The sequence below is a fragment of the Engystomops pustulosus genome, chromosome 9 (assembly GCF_040894005.1).
Source record: "Engystomops pustulosus chromosome 9, aEngPut4.maternal, whole genome shotgun sequence".
Lineage (NCBI taxonomy): Eukaryota > Metazoa > Chordata > Amphibia > Anura > Leptodactylidae > Engystomops > Engystomops pustulosus.
Window position 1 is genome coordinate 65,453,207 of NC_092419.1, and position 14,884 is coordinate 65,468,090.

At 45.1% G+C, this 14,884-nt stretch overlaps 38 pseudogenes; all 38 read left to right on the forward strand.

Annotated features, from left to right (window-relative positions):
* The first annotated feature begins 25 nt into the window (after nt 1–25).
* On the forward strand, nt 26–144 carry LOC140079638 (5S ribosomal RNA; annotated as a pseudogene).
* A 70-nt stretch (nt 145–214) lies between these two features.
* Nucleotides 215–333, forward strand: LOC140098870 (5S ribosomal RNA; annotated as a pseudogene).
* Nucleotides 334–550: 217 nt separating this feature from the next.
* Nucleotides 551–669, forward strand: LOC140099540 (5S ribosomal RNA; annotated as a pseudogene).
* Nucleotides 670–927: 258 nt separating this feature from the next.
* Nucleotides 928–1,046, forward strand: LOC140098118 (5S ribosomal RNA; annotated as a pseudogene).
* Nucleotides 1,047–1,116: 70 nt separating this feature from the next.
* Nucleotides 1,117–1,235, forward strand: LOC140084883 (5S ribosomal RNA; annotated as a pseudogene).
* A 598-nt stretch (nt 1,236–1,833) lies between these two features.
* LOC140086780 (5S ribosomal RNA) lies at nt 1,834–1,952 on the forward strand (annotated as a pseudogene).
* Nucleotides 1,953–2,022: 70 nt separating this feature from the next.
* On the forward strand, nt 2,023–2,141 carry LOC140085151 (5S ribosomal RNA; annotated as a pseudogene).
* Nucleotides 2,142–2,592: 451 nt separating this feature from the next.
* Nucleotides 2,593–2,711, forward strand: LOC140093014 (5S ribosomal RNA; annotated as a pseudogene).
* A 448-nt stretch (nt 2,712–3,159) lies between these two features.
* Nucleotides 3,160–3,278, forward strand: LOC140098871 (5S ribosomal RNA; annotated as a pseudogene).
* A 259-nt stretch (nt 3,279–3,537) lies between these two features.
* LOC140079639 (5S ribosomal RNA) lies at nt 3,538–3,656 on the forward strand (annotated as a pseudogene).
* Nucleotides 3,657–3,726: 70 nt separating this feature from the next.
* Nucleotides 3,727–3,845, forward strand: LOC140091878 (5S ribosomal RNA; annotated as a pseudogene).
* A 70-nt stretch (nt 3,846–3,915) lies between these two features.
* On the forward strand, nt 3,916–4,034 carry LOC140098330 (5S ribosomal RNA; annotated as a pseudogene).
* Nucleotides 4,035–4,628: 594 nt separating this feature from the next.
* On the forward strand, nt 4,629–4,747 carry LOC140088614 (5S ribosomal RNA; annotated as a pseudogene).
* Nucleotides 4,748–5,006: 259 nt separating this feature from the next.
* Nucleotides 5,007–5,125, forward strand: LOC140078577 (5S ribosomal RNA; annotated as a pseudogene).
* Nucleotides 5,126–5,573: 448 nt separating this feature from the next.
* LOC140079640 (5S ribosomal RNA) lies at nt 5,574–5,692 on the forward strand (annotated as a pseudogene).
* A 70-nt stretch (nt 5,693–5,762) lies between these two features.
* Nucleotides 5,763–5,881, forward strand: LOC140083621 (5S ribosomal RNA; annotated as a pseudogene).
* Nucleotides 5,882–6,098: 217 nt separating this feature from the next.
* On the forward strand, nt 6,099–6,217 carry LOC140084823 (5S ribosomal RNA; annotated as a pseudogene).
* A 258-nt stretch (nt 6,218–6,475) lies between these two features.
* Nucleotides 6,476–6,594, forward strand: LOC140095824 (5S ribosomal RNA; annotated as a pseudogene).
* Nucleotides 6,595–7,041: 447 nt separating this feature from the next.
* On the forward strand, nt 7,042–7,160 carry LOC140083387 (5S ribosomal RNA; annotated as a pseudogene).
* Nucleotides 7,161–7,419: 259 nt separating this feature from the next.
* LOC140079641 (5S ribosomal RNA) lies at nt 7,420–7,538 on the forward strand (annotated as a pseudogene).
* Nucleotides 7,539–7,608: 70 nt separating this feature from the next.
* LOC140091879 (5S ribosomal RNA) lies at nt 7,609–7,727 on the forward strand (annotated as a pseudogene).
* Nucleotides 7,728–7,797: 70 nt separating this feature from the next.
* Nucleotides 7,798–7,916, forward strand: LOC140093130 (5S ribosomal RNA; annotated as a pseudogene).
* A 594-nt stretch (nt 7,917–8,510) lies between these two features.
* LOC140097010 (5S ribosomal RNA) lies at nt 8,511–8,629 on the forward strand (annotated as a pseudogene).
* A 259-nt stretch (nt 8,630–8,888) lies between these two features.
* Nucleotides 8,889–9,007, forward strand: LOC140079642 (5S ribosomal RNA; annotated as a pseudogene).
* A 448-nt stretch (nt 9,008–9,455) lies between these two features.
* On the forward strand, nt 9,456–9,574 carry LOC140079643 (5S ribosomal RNA; annotated as a pseudogene).
* Nucleotides 9,575–9,644: 70 nt separating this feature from the next.
* On the forward strand, nt 9,645–9,763 carry LOC140083622 (5S ribosomal RNA; annotated as a pseudogene).
* A 217-nt stretch (nt 9,764–9,980) lies between these two features.
* LOC140095763 (5S ribosomal RNA) lies at nt 9,981–10,099 on the forward strand (annotated as a pseudogene).
* A 258-nt stretch (nt 10,100–10,357) lies between these two features.
* LOC140095825 (5S ribosomal RNA) lies at nt 10,358–10,476 on the forward strand (annotated as a pseudogene).
* Nucleotides 10,477–10,923: 447 nt separating this feature from the next.
* Nucleotides 10,924–11,042, forward strand: LOC140098872 (5S ribosomal RNA; annotated as a pseudogene).
* Nucleotides 11,043–11,301: 259 nt separating this feature from the next.
* LOC140079644 (5S ribosomal RNA) lies at nt 11,302–11,420 on the forward strand (annotated as a pseudogene).
* A 70-nt stretch (nt 11,421–11,490) lies between these two features.
* On the forward strand, nt 11,491–11,609 carry LOC140091880 (5S ribosomal RNA; annotated as a pseudogene).
* Nucleotides 11,610–11,679: 70 nt separating this feature from the next.
* Nucleotides 11,680–11,798, forward strand: LOC140093131 (5S ribosomal RNA; annotated as a pseudogene).
* Nucleotides 11,799–12,770: 972 nt separating this feature from the next.
* On the forward strand, nt 12,771–12,889 carry LOC140079646 (5S ribosomal RNA; annotated as a pseudogene).
* A 448-nt stretch (nt 12,890–13,337) lies between these two features.
* LOC140079647 (5S ribosomal RNA) lies at nt 13,338–13,456 on the forward strand (annotated as a pseudogene).
* Nucleotides 13,457–13,526: 70 nt separating this feature from the next.
* On the forward strand, nt 13,527–13,645 carry LOC140098873 (5S ribosomal RNA; annotated as a pseudogene).
* Nucleotides 13,646–14,050: 405 nt separating this feature from the next.
* On the forward strand, nt 14,051–14,169 carry LOC140098119 (5S ribosomal RNA; annotated as a pseudogene).
* Nucleotides 14,170–14,239: 70 nt separating this feature from the next.
* Nucleotides 14,240–14,358, forward strand: LOC140084884 (5S ribosomal RNA; annotated as a pseudogene).
* Nucleotides 14,359–14,764: 406 nt separating this feature from the next.
* Nucleotides 14,765–14,883, forward strand: LOC140088616 (5S ribosomal RNA; annotated as a pseudogene).
* The last annotated feature ends 1 nt before the right edge of the window (nt 14,884 follows it).

Sequence of the window (14,884 nt, forward strand, 5' to 3'; positions counted from 1 at the left end):
AGAAGGTTCAAACTGAACAGCTGCTGTCAACGGCCATTCTAAGCTGAATGTGCCTGCTCTCGTCAGATCGCAGCAGCAATGCAGCTTAAGGCTTGGCAAGTACCAGCATGGGAGACTGGCTGGGAATCCCAAGTTCTGTTGACCTTTTTGAACCTGAAAATTGTATTAGTTTCTCTATGAGATAGTAAAAGAAGGTTCAAATTGAACAGCTGCTGTCAACGGCCATTCTAAGCTGAATGTGCCTGCTCTCGTCAGATCGCAGCAGCAATGCAGCTTAAGGCTTGGCAAGTACCAGCATGGGAGACTGGCTGGGAATCCCAAGTTCCGTTGACCTTTTTGAACCTGAAAATTGTGTTAGTTTCTCTATGAGATAGTAAAAGAAGGTTCAAATTGAACAGCTGCTGTCAACGCCCATTCTAAGCTAAGGCTTGGCAAGTACCAGCATGGGAGACTGGCTGGGAATCCCAAGTTCCATTGACCTTTTTGAACCTGAAAATTGAGTTAGTTTCTCTATGAGATAGTAAAAGAAGGTTCAAATTGAACAGCTGCTGTCAACGGCCATTCTAAGCTGAATGTGCCTGCTCTCATCAGATCGCAGCAGCAATGCAGCTTAAGGCTTGGCAAGTACCAGCATGGGAGACTGGCTGGGAATCCCAAGTTCCGTTGACCTTTTTGAACCTGAAAATGTGTTAGTTTCTCTATGAGATAGTAAAAGAAGGTTCAAATTGAACAGCTGCTGTCAACGGCCATTCTAAGCTGAATGTGCATGCTCTTGTCAGATCGCAGCAGCGTTGCAGCTTAAGGCTTGGCAAGTACCAGCATGGGAGACTGCTTGGGAATCCCAAGTTCTGTTGACCTTTTTGAACCTGAAAATTGTGTTAGTTTCTCTATGAGATAGTAAAAGAAAGTAGAAATTAGGCAGCTGCTGTCAACGGCCATTCTAAGCTGAATGTGCCTGCTCTCGTCAGATCGCAGCAGCAATGCAGCTTAAGGCTTGGCAAGTACCAGCATGGGAGACTGGCTGGAAATCCCACGTTCTGTTGACCTTTTTGAACCTGAAAATTGTTAGTTTCTCTGTCAAAGATGGTAAAAGAAGGTTCAAATTGAACAGCTGCTGTCAACGGCCATTCTAAGCTGAATGTGCCTGCTCTCGTCAGAACGCAGCAGCAATGCAGCTTAAGGTTTGGCAAGTACCAGCATGGGAGACTGGCTGGGAATCCCAAGTTCTGTTGACCTTTTTGAACCTGAAAATTGTGTTAGTTTCTCTATGAGATAGTAAAAGAAGGTTCAAATTGAACAGCTGCTGTCAACGCCCATTCTAAGCTAAGGCTTGGCAAGTACCAGCATGGGAGACTGGCTGGGAATCCCAAGTTCCATTGACCTTTTTGAACCTGAAAATTGAGTTAGTTTCTCTATGAGATAGTAAAAGAAGGTTCAAATTGAGCAGCTGCTGTCAACGGCCATTCTAAGCTGAATGTGCATGCTCTGGTCAGATCGCAGCAGCGTTGCAGCTTAAGGCTTTGCAAGTACCAGCATGGGAGACTGGCTGGGAATCCCAAGTTCTGTTGACATTTTTGAACCTGAAAATCGTGTTAGTTTCTCTATGAGATAGTAAAAGAAGGTTCAAATTGAACAACTGCTGTCAACGGCCATTCTACTAAGCTTAATGTGCCTGCTCTCGTCAGATCGCAGCAGCAATGCAGCTTAAGGCTTGGCAAGTACCAGCATGGGAGACTGGCTGGGAGTCCCAAGTTCCGTTGACCTTTTTGAACCTGAAAATTGTGTTAGTTTCTCTATGAGATAGTAAAAGAAGGTTCAAATTGAACAGCTGCTGTCAACGGCCATTCTAAGCTGAATGTGCCTGCTCTCGTCAGATCGCAGCAGCAATGCAGCTTAAGGCTTGGCAAGTACCAGCATGGGAGACTGGCTGGGAATCCTAAGTTCTGTTGACCTTTTTGAACCTGAAAATTGTGTTAGTTTCTCTATGAGGTAGTAAAATAAGGTTCAAATTGAACAGTTGCTGTCAACGGCCATTCTAAGCTGAATGTGCCTGCTCTCGTCAGATCGCAGCAGCAATGCAGCTTAAGGCTTGGCAAGTACCAGCATGGGAGACTAGCTGGGAATCCCAAGTTCCGTTGACCTTTTTGAACCTGAAAATTGTGTTAGTTTCTCTATGAGATAGTAAAAGAAGGTTCAAATTGAACAGCTGCTGTCAACAGCCATTCTAAGCTGAATGTGCATGCTCTGGTCAGATCGCAGCAGCAATGCAGCTTAAGGCTTTGCAAGTACCAGCATGGGAGACTGGCTGGGAATCCCAAGTTCTGTTGACATTTTTGAACCTGAAAATCGTGTTAGTTTCTCTATGAGATAGTAAAAGAAGGTTCAAATTGAACAACTGCTGTCAACGGCCATTCTACTAAGCTTAATGTGCCTGCTCTCGTCAGATCGCAGCAGCAATGCAGCTTAAGGCTTGGCAAGTACCAGCATGGGAGACTGGCTGGGAGTCCCAAGTTCCGTTGACCTTTTTGAACCTGAAAATTGTGTTAGTTTCTCTATGAGATAGTAAAAGAAGGTTCAAATTGAACAGCTGCTGTCAACGGCCATTCTAAGCTGAATGTGCCTGCTCTCGTCAGATCGCAGCAGCAATGCAGCTTAAGGCTTGGCAAGTACCAGCATGGGAGACTGGCTGGGAATCATAAGTTCCGTTGACCTTTTTTTAACCTGAAAATTGTGTTAGTTTCTCTATGAGATAGTAAAAGAAGGTTCAAATTGAACAGCTGCTGTCAACGGCCATTCTAAGCTGAATGCGCCTGCTCTCGTCAGATCGCAGCAGCAATGCAGCTTAAGGCTTGGCAAGTACCAGCATGGGAGACTGGCTGGGAATCCCAAGTTCCATTGACTTTTTGAACCTGAAAATTGTGTTAGTTTCTCTATGAGATAGTAAAAGAAGGTTCAAATTGAACAGCTGCTGTCAACTGCCATTCTAAGCTGAATGTGCATGCTCTTGTCAGATCGCAGCAGCGTTGCAGCTTAAGGCTTGGCAAGTACCAGCATGGGAGTCTGGCTGGGAATCCCAAGTTCTCTTGACCTTTTTGAACCTGAAAATTGTGTTAGTTTCTCTATGAGATAGTAAAAGAAAGTAGAAATTAGGCAGCTGCTGTCAACGGCCATTCTAAGCTGAATGTGCCTGCTCTCGTCAGATCGCAGCAGCAATGCAGCTTAAGGCTTGGCAAGTACCAGCATGGGAGACTGGCTGGGAATCCCAAGTTCCGTTGACCTTTTTGAACCTGAAAATTGTTAGTTTCTCTGTCAAAGATGGTAAAAGAAGGTTCAAATTGAACAGCTGCTGTCAACGGCCATTCTAAGCTGAATGTGCCTGCTCTCGTCAGATCGCAGCAGCAATGCAGCTTAAGGCTTGGCAAAAACCAGCATGGGAGACTGGCTGGGAATCCCAAGTTCTGTTGACCTTTTTGAACCTGAAAATTGTGTTAGTTTCTCTATGAGATAGTAAAAGAAGGTTCAAATTGAACAGCTGCTGTCAACGGCCATTCTAAGCTGAATGTGCCTGCTCTCGTCAGATCGCAGCAGCAATGCAGCTTAAGGCTTGGCAAGTACCAGCATGGGAGACTGGCTGGGAATCCCAAGTTCTGTTGACCTTTTTGAACCTGAAAATTGTGTTAGTTTCTCTATGAGATAGTAAAAGAAGGTTCAAACTGAACAGCTGCTGTCAACGGCCATTCTAAGCTGAATGTGCCTGCTCTCGTCAGATCGCAGCAGCAATGCAGCTTAAGGCTTGGCATGTACCAGCATGGGAGACTGGCTGGGAATCCTAAGTTCCGTTGACCTTTTTGAGCCTGAAAATTGTGTTAGTTTCTCTATGAGATAGTAAAAGAAGGTTCAAATTGAACAGCTGCTGTCAACGGCCATTCTAAGCTGAATGTGCCTGCTCTCGTCAGATTGCAGCAGCGTTGCAGCTTAAGGCTTGGCAAGTACCAGCATGGGAGACTGGCTGGGAATCCCAAGTTCTGTTGACCTTTTTGAACCTGAAAATTGTGTTAGTTTCTCTATGAGATAGTAAAAGAAGGTTAAAATTGAACAGCTGCTGTCAACGCCCATTCTAAGCTAAGGCTTGGCAAGTACCAGCATGGGAGACTGGCTGGGAATCCCAAGTTCCATTGACCTTTTTGAACCTGAAAATTGAGTTAGTTTCTCTATGAGATAGTAAAAGAAGGTTCAAATTGAACAGCTGCTGTCAACGGCCATTCTAAGCTGAATGTGCATGCTCTTGTCAGATCGCAGCAGCGTTGCAGCTTAAGGCTTGGCAAGTACCAGCATGGGAGACTGGCTGGGAATCCCAAGTTCCGTTGACCTTTTTGAACCTGAAAATGTGTTAGTTTCTCTATGAGATAGTAAAAGAAGGTTCAAATTGAACAGCTGCTGTCAACGGCCATTCTAAGCTGAATGTGCATGCTCTTGTCAGATCGCAGCAGCGTTGCAGCTTAAGGCTTGGCAAGTACCAGCATGGGAGACTGGCTGGGAATCCCAAGTTCTGTTGACCTTTTTGAACCTGAAAATTGTGTTAGTTTCTCTATGAGATAGTAAAAGAAAGTAGAAATTAGGCAGCTGCTGTCAACGGCCATTCTAAGCTGAATGTGCCTGCTCTCGTCAGATCGCAGCAGCAATGCAGCTTAAGGCTTGGCAAGTACCAGCATGGGAGACTGGCTGGGAATCCCACGTTCCGTTGACCTTTTTGAACCTGAAAATTGTTAGTTTCTCTGTCAAAGATGGTAAAAGAAGGTTCAAATTGAACAGTTGCTGTCAACGGCCATATTAAGCTGAATGTGCCTGCTTTCGTCAGATCGCAGCAGCAATGCAGCTTAAGGTTTGGCAAGTACCAGCATGGGAGACTGGCTGGAAATCCCAAGTTCTGTTGACCTTTTTGAACCTGAAAATTGTGTTATTTTCTCTATGAGATAGTAAAAGAAGGTTCAAATTGAACAGCTGCTGTCAACGGCCATTCTAAGCTGAATGTGCCTGCTCTCGTCAGATCGCAGCAGCAATGCAGCTTAAGGCTTGGCAAGTACCAGCATGGGAGACTGACTGGGAATCCCAAGTTCTGTTGACCTTTTTGAACCTGAAAATTGTGTTAGTTTCTCTATGAGATAGTAAAAGAAGGTTCAAATTGAACAGCTGCTGTCAACGGCCCTTCTAAGCTAAATGTGTGTGCTCTTGTCAGATCGCAGCAGCGATGCAGCTTAAGGCTTGGCAAGTACCAGCATGGGAGACTGACTGGGAATCCCAAGTTCTGTTGACCTTTTTGAACCTGAAAATTGTGTTAGTTTCTCTATGAGATAGTAAAAGAAGGTTCAAATTGAACAGCTGCTGTCAATGGCCATTCTAAGCTGAATGTGCCTGCTCTCGTCAGATCGCAGCAGCAATGCAGCTTAAGGCTTGGCAAGTACCAGCATGGGAGACTGGCAGGGAATCCCAAGTTCCATTGACCTTTTTGAACCTGAAAATTGTGTTAGTTTCTCTATGAGATAGTAAAAGAAGGTTCAAATTGAACAGCTGCTGTCAACGGCCATTCTAAGCTGAATGTGCCTGCTCTCGTCAGATCGCAGCAGCAATGCAGCTTAAGGCTTGGCAAGTACCAGCATGGGAGACTGGCTGGGAATCCCAAGTTCTGTTGACCTTTTTGAACCTGAAAATTGTATTAGTTTCTCTATGAGATAGTAAAAGAAGGTTCAAATTGAACAGCTGCTGTCAACGGCCATTCTAAGCTGAATGTGCCTGCTCTCGTCAGATCGCAGCAGCAATGCAGCTTAAGGCTTGGCAAGTACCAGCATGGGAGACTGGCTGGGAATCCCAAGCTCCGTTGACCTTTTTGAACCTGAAAATTGTGTTAGTTTCTCTATGAGATAGTAAAAGAAGGTTCAAATTGAACAGCTGCTGTCAACGCCCATTCTAAGCTAAGGCTTGGCAAGTACCAGCATGGGAGACTGGCTGGGAATCCCAAGTTCCATTGACCTTTTTGAACCTGAAAATTGAGTTAGTTTCTCTATGAGATAGTAAAAGAAGGTTCAAATTGAACAGCTGCTGTCAACGGCCATTCTAAGCTGAATGTGCCTGCTCTCATCAGATCGCAGCAGCAATGCAGCTTAAGTCTTGGCAAGTACCAGCATGGGAGACTGGCTGGGAATCCCAAGTTCCGTTGACCTTTTTGAACCTGAAAATGTGTTAGTTTCTCTATGAGATAGTAAAAGAAGGTTCAAATTGAACAGCTGCTGTCAACGGCCATTCTAAGCTGAATGTGCATGCTCTTGTCAGATCGCAGCAGCGTTGCAGCTTAAGGCTTGGCAAGTACCAGCATGGGAGACTGCTTGGGAATCCCAAGTTCTGTTGACCTTTTTGAACCTGAAAATTGTGTTAGTTTCTCTATGAGATAGTAAAAGAAAGTAGAAATTAGGCAGCTGCTGTCAACGGCCATTCTAAGCTGAATGTGCCTGCTCTCGTCAGATCGCAGCAGCAATGCAGCTTAAGGCTTGGCAAGTACCAGCATGGGAGACTGGCTGGGAATCCCACGTTCTGTTGCCCTTTTTGAACCTGAAAATTGTTAGTTTCTCTGTCAAAGATGGTAAAAGAAGGTTCAAATTGAACAGCTGCTGTCAACGGCCATTCTAAGCTGAATGTGCCTGCTCTCGTCAGAACGCAGCAGCAATGCAGCTTAAGGCTTGGCAAGTACCAGCATGGGAGACTGGCTGGGAATCCCAAGTTCCATTGACTTTTTGAACCTGAAAATTGTGTTAGTTTCTCTATGAGATAGTAAAAGAAGGTTCAAATTGAACAGCTGCTGTCAACTGCCATTCTAAGCTGAATGTGCATGCTCTTGTCAGATCGCAGCAGCGTTGCAGCTTAAGGCTTGGCAAGTACCAGCATGGGAGTCTGGCTGGGAATCCCAAGTTCTCTTGACCTTTTTGAACCTGAAAATTGTGTTAGTTTCTCTATGAGATAGTAAAACAAAGTAGAAATTAGGCAGCTGCTGTCAACGGCCATTCTAAGCTGAATGTGCCTGCTCTCGTCAGATCGCAGCAGCAATGCAGCTTAAGGCTTGGCAAGTACCAGCATGGGAGACTGGCTGGGAATCCCAAGTTCCGTTGATCTTTTTGAACCTGAAAATTGTTAGTTTCTCTGTCAAAGATGGTAAAAGAAGGTTCAAATTGAACAGCTGCTGTCAACGGCCATTCTAAGCTGAATGTGCCTGCTCTCGTCAGATCGCAGCAGCAATGCAGCTTAAGGCTTGGCAAAAACCAGCATGGGAGACTGGCTGGGAATCCCAAGTTCTGTTGACCTTTTTGAACCTGAAAATTGTGTTAGTTTCTCTATGAGATAGTAAAAGAAGGTTCAAATTGAACAGCTGCTGTCAACGGCCATTCTAAGCTGAATGTGCCTGCTCTCGTCAGATCGCAGCAGCAATGCAGCTTAAGGCTTGGCAAGTACCAGCATGGGAGACTGGCTGGGAATCCCAAGTTCTGTTGACCTTTTTGAACCTGAAAATTGTGTTAGTTTCTCTATGAGATAGTAAAAGAAGGTTCAAACTGAACAGCTGCTGTCAACGGCCATTCTAAGCTGAATGTGCCTGCTCTCGTCAGATCGCAGCAGCAATGCAGCTTAAGGCTTGGCATGTACCAGCATGGGAGACTGGCTGGGAATCCTAAGTTCCGTTGACCTTTTTGAGCCTGAAAATTGTGTTAGTTTCTCTATGAGATAGTAAAAGAAGGTTCAAATTGAACAGCTGCTGTCAACAGCCATTCTAAGCTGAATGTGCCTGCTCTCGTCAGATCGCAGCAGCGTTGCAGCTTAAGGCTTGGCAAGTACCAGCATGGGAGACTGGCTGGGAATCCCAAGTTCTGTTGACCTTTTTGAACCTGAAAATTGTGTTAGTTTCTCTATGAGATAGTAAAAGAAGGTTCAAATTGAACAGCTGCTGTCAACGCCCATTCTAAGCTAAGGCTTGGCAAGTACCAGCATGGGAGACTGGCTGGGAATCCCAAGTTCCATTGACCTTTTTGAACCTGAAAATTGAGTTAGTTTCTCTATGAGATAGTAAAAGAAGGTTCAAATTGAACAGCTGCTGTCAACGGCCATTCTAAGCTGAATGTGCATGCTCTTGTCAGATCGCAGCAGCGTTGCAGCTTAAGGCTTGGCAAGTACCAGCATGGGAGACTGGCTGGGAATCCCAAGTTCCGTTGACCTTTTTGAACCTGAAAATGTGTTAGTTTCTCTATGAGATAGTAAAAGAAGGTTCAAATTGAACAGCTGCTGTCAACGGCCATTCTAAGCTGAATGTGCATGCTCTTGTCAGTTCGCAGCAGCGTTGCAGCTTAAGGCTTGGCAAGTACCAGCATGGGAGACTGGCTGGGAATCCCAAGTTCTGTTGACCTTTTTGAACCTGAAAATTGTGTTAGTTTCTCTATGAGATAGTAAAAGAAAGTAGAAATTAGGCAGCTGCTGTCAACGGCCATTCTAAGCTGAATGTGCCTGCTCTCGTCAGATCGCAGCAGCAATGCAGCTTAAGGCTTGGCAAGTACCAGCATGGGAGACTGGCTGGAAATCCCACGTTCCGTTGACCTTTTTGAACCTGAAAATTGTTAGTTTCTCTGTCAAAGATGGTAAAAGAAGGTTCAAATTGAACAGCTGCTGTCAACGGCCATATTAAGCTGAATGTGCCTGCTTTCGTCAGATCGCAGCAGCAATGCAGCTTAAGGTTTGGCAAGTACCAGCATGGGAGACTGGCTGGAAATCCCAAGTTCTGTTGACCTTTTTGAACCTGAAAATTGTGTTATTTTCTCTATGAGATAGTAAAAGAAGGTTCAAATTTAACAGCTGCTGTCAACGGCCATTCTAAGCTGAATGTGCCTGCTCTCGTCAGATCGCAGCAGCAATGCAGCTTAAGGCTTGGCAAGTACCAGCATGGGAGACTGGCTGGGAATCCCAAGTTCTGTTGACCTTTTTGAACCTGAAAATTGTGTTAGTTTCTCTATGAGATAGTAAAAGAAGGTTCAAATTGAACAGCTGCTGTCAACGGCCCTTCTAAGCTAAATGTGTGTGCTCTTGTCAGATCGCAGCAGCGATGCAGCTTAAGGCTTGGCAAGTACCAGCATGGGAGACTGACTGGGAATCCCAAGTTCTGTTGACCTTTTTGAACCTGAAAATTGTGTTAGTTTCTCTATGAGATAGTAAAAGAAGGTTCAAATTGAACAGCTGCTGTCAATGGCCATTCTAAGCTGAATGTGCCTGCTCTCGTCAGATCGCAGCAGCAATGCAGCTTAAGGCTTGGCAAGTACCAGCATGGGAGACTGGCAGGGAATCCCAAGTTCCATTGACCTTTTTGAACCTGAAAATTGTGTTAGTTTCTCTATGAGATAGTAAAAGAAGGTTCAAATTGAACAGCTGCTGTCAACGGCCATTCTAAGCTGAATGTGCCTGCTCTCGTCAGATCGCAGCAGCAATGCAGCTTAAGGCTTGGCAAGTACCAGCATGGGAGACTGGCTGGGAATCCCAAGTTCTGTTGACCTTTTTGAACCTGAAAATTGTATTAGTTTCTCTATGAGATAGTAAAAGAAGGTTCAAATTGAACAGCTGCTGTCAACGGCCATTCTAAGCTGAATGTGCCTGCTCTCGTCAGATCGCAGCAGCAATGCAGCTTAAGGCTTGGCAAGTACCAGCATGGGAGACTGGCTGGGAATCCCAAGCTCCGTTGACCTTTTTGAACCTGAAAATTGTGTTAGTTTCTCTATGAGATAGTAAAAGAAGGTTCAAATTGAACAGCTGCTGTCAACGCCCATTCTAAGCTAAGGCTTGGCAAGTACCAGCATGGGAGACTGGCTGGGAATCCCAAGTTCCATTGACCTTTTTGAACCTGAAAATTGAGTTAGTTTCTCTATGAGATAGTAAAAGAAGGTTCAAATTGAACAGCTGCTGTCAACGGCCATTCTAAGCTGAATGTGCCTGCTCTCAGCAGATCGCAGCAGCAATGCAGCTTAAGTCTTGGCAAGTACCAGCATGGGAGACTGGCTGGGAATCCCAAGTTCCGTTGACCTTTTTGAACCTGAAAATGTGTTAGTTTCTCTATGAGATAGTAAAAGAAGGTTCAAATTGAACAGCTGCTGTCAACGGCCATTCTAAGCTGAATGTGCATGCTCTTGTCAGATCGCAGCAGCGTTGCAGCTTAAGGCTTGGCAAGTACCAGCATGGGAGACTGCTTGGGAATCCCAAGTTCTGTTGACCTTTTTGAACCTGAAAATTGTGTTAGTTTCTCTATGAGATAGTAAAAGAAAGTAGAAATTAGGCAGCTGCTGTCAACGGCCATTCTAAGCTGAATGTGCCTGCTCTCGTCAGATCGCAGCAGCAATGCAGCTTAAGGCTTGGCAAGTACCAGCATGGGAGACTGGCTGGGAATCCCACGTTCTGTTGCCCTTTTTGAACCTGAAAATTGTTAGTTTCTCTGTCAAAGATGGTAAAAGAAGGTTCAAATTGAACAGCTGCTGTCAACGGCCATTCTAAGCTGAATGTGCCTGCTCTCGTCAGAACGCAGCAGCAATGCAGCTTAAGGCTTGGCAAGTACCAGCATGGGAGACTGGCTGGGAATCCCAAGTTCCATTGACTTTTTGAACCTGAAAATTGTGTTAGTTTCTCTATGAGATAGTAAAAGAAGGTTCAAATTGAACAGCTGCTGTCAACTGCCATTCTAAGCTGAATGTGCATGCTCTTGTCAGATCGCAGCAGCGTTGCAGCTTAAGGCTTGGCAAGTACCAGCATGGGAGTCTGGCTGGGAATCCCAAGTTCTCTTGACCTTTTTGAACCTGAAAATTGTGTTAGTTTCTCTATGAGATAGTAAAACAAAGTAGAAATTAGGCAGCTGCTGTCAACGGCCATTCTAAGCTGAATGTGCCTGCTCTCGTCAGATCGCAGCAGCAATGCAGCTTAAGGCTTGGCAAGTACCAGCATGGGAGACTGGCTGGGAATCCCAAGTTCCGTTGACCTTTTTGAACCTGAAAATTGTTAGTTTCTCTGTCAAAGATGGTAAAAGAAGGTTCAAATTGAACAGCTGCTGTCAACGGCCATTCTAAGCTGAATGTGCCTGCTCTCGTCAGATCGCAGCAGCAATGCAGCTTAAGGCTTGGCAAAAACCAGCATGGGAGACTGGCTGGGAATCCCAAGTTCTGTTGACCTTTTTGAACCTGAAAATTGTGTTAGTTTCTCTATGAGATAGTAAAAGAAGGTTCAAATTGAACAGCTGCTGTCAACGGCCATTCTAAGCTGAATGTGCCTGCTCTCGTCAGATCGCAGCAGCAATGCAGCTTAAGGCTTGGCAAGTACCAGCATGGGAGACTGGCTGGGAATCCCAAGTTCTGTTGACCTTTTTGAACCTGAAAATTGTGTTAGTTTCTCTATGAGATAGTAAAAGAAGGTTCAAACTGAACAGCTGCTGTCAACGGCCATTCTAAGCTGAATGTGCCTGCTCTCGTCAGATCGCAGCAGCAATGCAGCTTAAGGCTTGGCATGTACCAGCATGGGAGACTGGCTGGGAATCCTAAGTTCCGTTGACCTTTTTGAGCCTGAAAATTGTGTTAGTTTCTCTATGAGATAGTAAAAGAAGGTTCAAATTGAACAGCTGCTGTCAACAGCCATTCTAAGCTGAATGTGCCTGCTCTCGTCAGATCGCAGCAGCGTTGCAGCTTAAGGCTTGGCAAGTACCAGCATGGGAGACTGGCTGGGAATCCCAAGTTCTGTTGACCTTTTTGAACCTGAAAATTGTGTTAGTTTCTCTATGAGATAGTAAAAGAAGGTTCAAATTGAACAGCTGCTGTCAACGCCCATTCTAAGCTAAGGCTTGGCAAGTACCAGCATGGGAGACTGGCTGGGAATCCCAAGTTCCATTGACCTTTTTGAACCTGAAAATTGAGTTAGTTTCTCTATGAGATAGTAAAAGAAGGTTCAAATTGAACAGCTGCTGTCAACGGCCATTCTAAGCTGAATGTGCATGCTCTTGTCAGATCGCAGCAGCGTTGCAGCTTAAGGCTTGGCAAGTACCAGCATGGGAGACTGGCTGGGAATCCCAAGTTCCGTTGACCTTTTTGAACCTGAAAATGTGTTAGTTTCTCTATGAGATAGTAAAAGAAGGTTCAAATTGAACAGCTGCTGTCAACGGCCATTCTAAGCTGAATGTGCATGCTCTTGTCAGATCGCAGCAGCGTTGCAGCTTAAGGCTTGGCAAGTACCAGCATGGGAGACTGGCTGGGAATCCCAAGTTCTGTTGACCTTTTTGAACCTGAAAATTGTGTTAGTTTCTCTATGAGATAGTAAAAGAAAGTAGAAATTAGGCAGCTGCTGTCAACGGCCATTCTAAGCTGAATGTGCCTGCTCTCGTCAGATCGCAGCAGCAATGCAGCTTAAGGCTTGGCAAGTACCAGCATGGGAGACTGGCTGGGAATCCCACGTTCCATTGACCTTTTTGAACCTGAAAATTGTTAGTTTCTCTGTCAAAGATGGTAAAAGAAGGTTCAAATTGAACAGCTGCTGTCAACGGCCATATTAAGCTGAATGTGCCTGCTTTCGTCAGATCGCAGCAGCAATGCAGCTTAAGATTTGGCAAGTACCAGCATGGGAGACTGGCTGGAAATCCCAAGTTCTGTTGACCTTTTTGAACCTGAAAATTGTGTTAGTTTCTCTATGAGATAGTAAAAGAAGGTTCAAATTGAACAGCTGCTGTCAACGGCCATTCTAAGCTGAATGTGCCTGCTCTCGTCAGATCGCAGCAGCAATGCAGCTTAAGGCTTGGCAAGTACCAGCATGGGAGACTGGCTGGGAATCCCAAGTTCTGTTGACCTTTTTGAACCTGAAAATTGTGTTAGTTTCTCTATGAGATAGTAAAAGAAGGTTCAAATTGAACAGCTGCTGTCAACGGCCCTTCTAAGCTGAATGTGTGTGCTCTTGTCAGATCGCAGCAGCGATGCAGCTTAAGGCTTGGCAAGTACCAGCATGGGAGACTGACTGGGAATCCCAAGTTCTGTTGACCTTTTTGAACCTGAAAATTGTGTTAGTTTCTCTATGAGATAGTAAAAGAAGGTTCAAATTGAACAGCTGCTGTCAATGGCCATTCTAAGCTGAATGTGCCTGCTCTCGTCAGATCGCAGCAGCAATGCAGCTTAAGGCTTGGCAAGTACCAGCATGGGAGACTGGCAGGGAATCCCAAGTTCCATTGACCTTTTTGAACCTGAAAATTGTGTTAGTTTCTCTATGAGATAGTAAAAGAAGGTTCAAATTGAACAGCTGCTGTCAACGGCCATTCTAAGCTGAATGTGCCTGCTCTCGTCAGATCGCAGCAGCAATGCAGCTTAAGGCTTGGCAAGTACCAGCATGGGAGACTGGCTGGGAATCCCAAGTTCTGTTGACCTTTTTGAACCTGAAAATTGTATTAGTTTCTCTATGAGATAGTAAAAGAAGGTTCAAATTGAACAGCTGCTGTCAACGGCCATTCTAAGCTGAATGTGCCTGCTCTCGTCAGATCGCAGCAGCAATGCAGCTTAAGGCTTGGCAAGTACCAGCATGGGAGACTGGCTGGGAATCCCAAGTTCCGTTGACCTTTTTGAACCTGAAAATTGTGTTAGTTTCTCTATGAGATAGTAAAAGAAGGTTCAAATTGAACAGCTGCTGTCAACGCCCATTCTAAGCTAAGGCTTGGCAAGTACCAGCATGGGAGACTGGCTGGGAATCCCAAGTTCCATTGACCTTTTTGAACCTGAAAATGTGTTAGTTTCTCTATGAGATAGTAAAAGAAGGTTCAAATTGAACAGCTGCTGTCAACGGCCATTCTAAGCTGAATGTGCATGCTCTTGTCAGATCGCAGCAGCGTTGCAGCTTAAGGCTTGGCAAGTACCAGCATGGGAGACTGCTTGGGAATCCCAAGTTCTGTTGACCTTTTTGAACCTGAAAATTGTGTTAGTTTCTCTATGAGATAGTAAAAGAAAGTAGAAATTAGGCAGCTGCTGTCAACGGCCATTCTAAGCTGAATGTGCCTGCTCTCGTCAGATCGCAGCAGCAATGCAGCTTAAGGCTTGGCAAGTACCAGCATGGGAGACTGGCTGGAAATCCCACGTTCTGTTGACCTTTTTGAACCTGAAAATTGTTAGTTTCTCTGTCAAAGATGGTAAAAGAAGGTTCAAATTGAACAGCTGCTGTCAACGGCCATTCTAAGCTGAATGTGCCTGCTCTCGTCAGAACGCAGCAGCAATGCAGCTTAAGGTTTGGCAAGTACCAGCATGGGAGACTGGCTGGGAATCCCAAGTTCTGTTGACCTTTTTGAACCTGAAAATTGTGTTAGTTTCTCTATGAGATAGTAAAAGAAGGTTCAAATTGAACAGCTGCTGTCAACGCCCATTCTAAGCTAAGGCTTGGCAAGTACCAGCATGGGAGACTGGCTGGGAATCCCAAGTTCCATTGACCTTTTTGAACCTGAAAATTGAGTTAGTTTCTCTATGAGATAGTAAAAGAAGGTTCAAATTGAACAGCTGCTGTCAACGGCCATTCTAAGCTGAATGTGCATGCTCTTGTCAGATCGCAGCAGCGTTGCAGCTTAAGGCTTGGCAAGTACCAGCATGGGAGACTGGCTGGGAATCCCAAGTTCTGTTGACCTTTTTGAACCTGAAAATTGTGTTAGTTTCTCTATGAGATAGTAAAAGAAAGTAGAAATTAGGCAGCTGCTGTCAACGGCCATTCTAAGCTGAATGTGCCTGCTCTCGTCAGATCGCAGCAGCAATGCAGCTTAAGGCTTGGCAAGTACCAGCATGGGAGACTGGCTGGGAATCCCACGTTCCGTTGACCT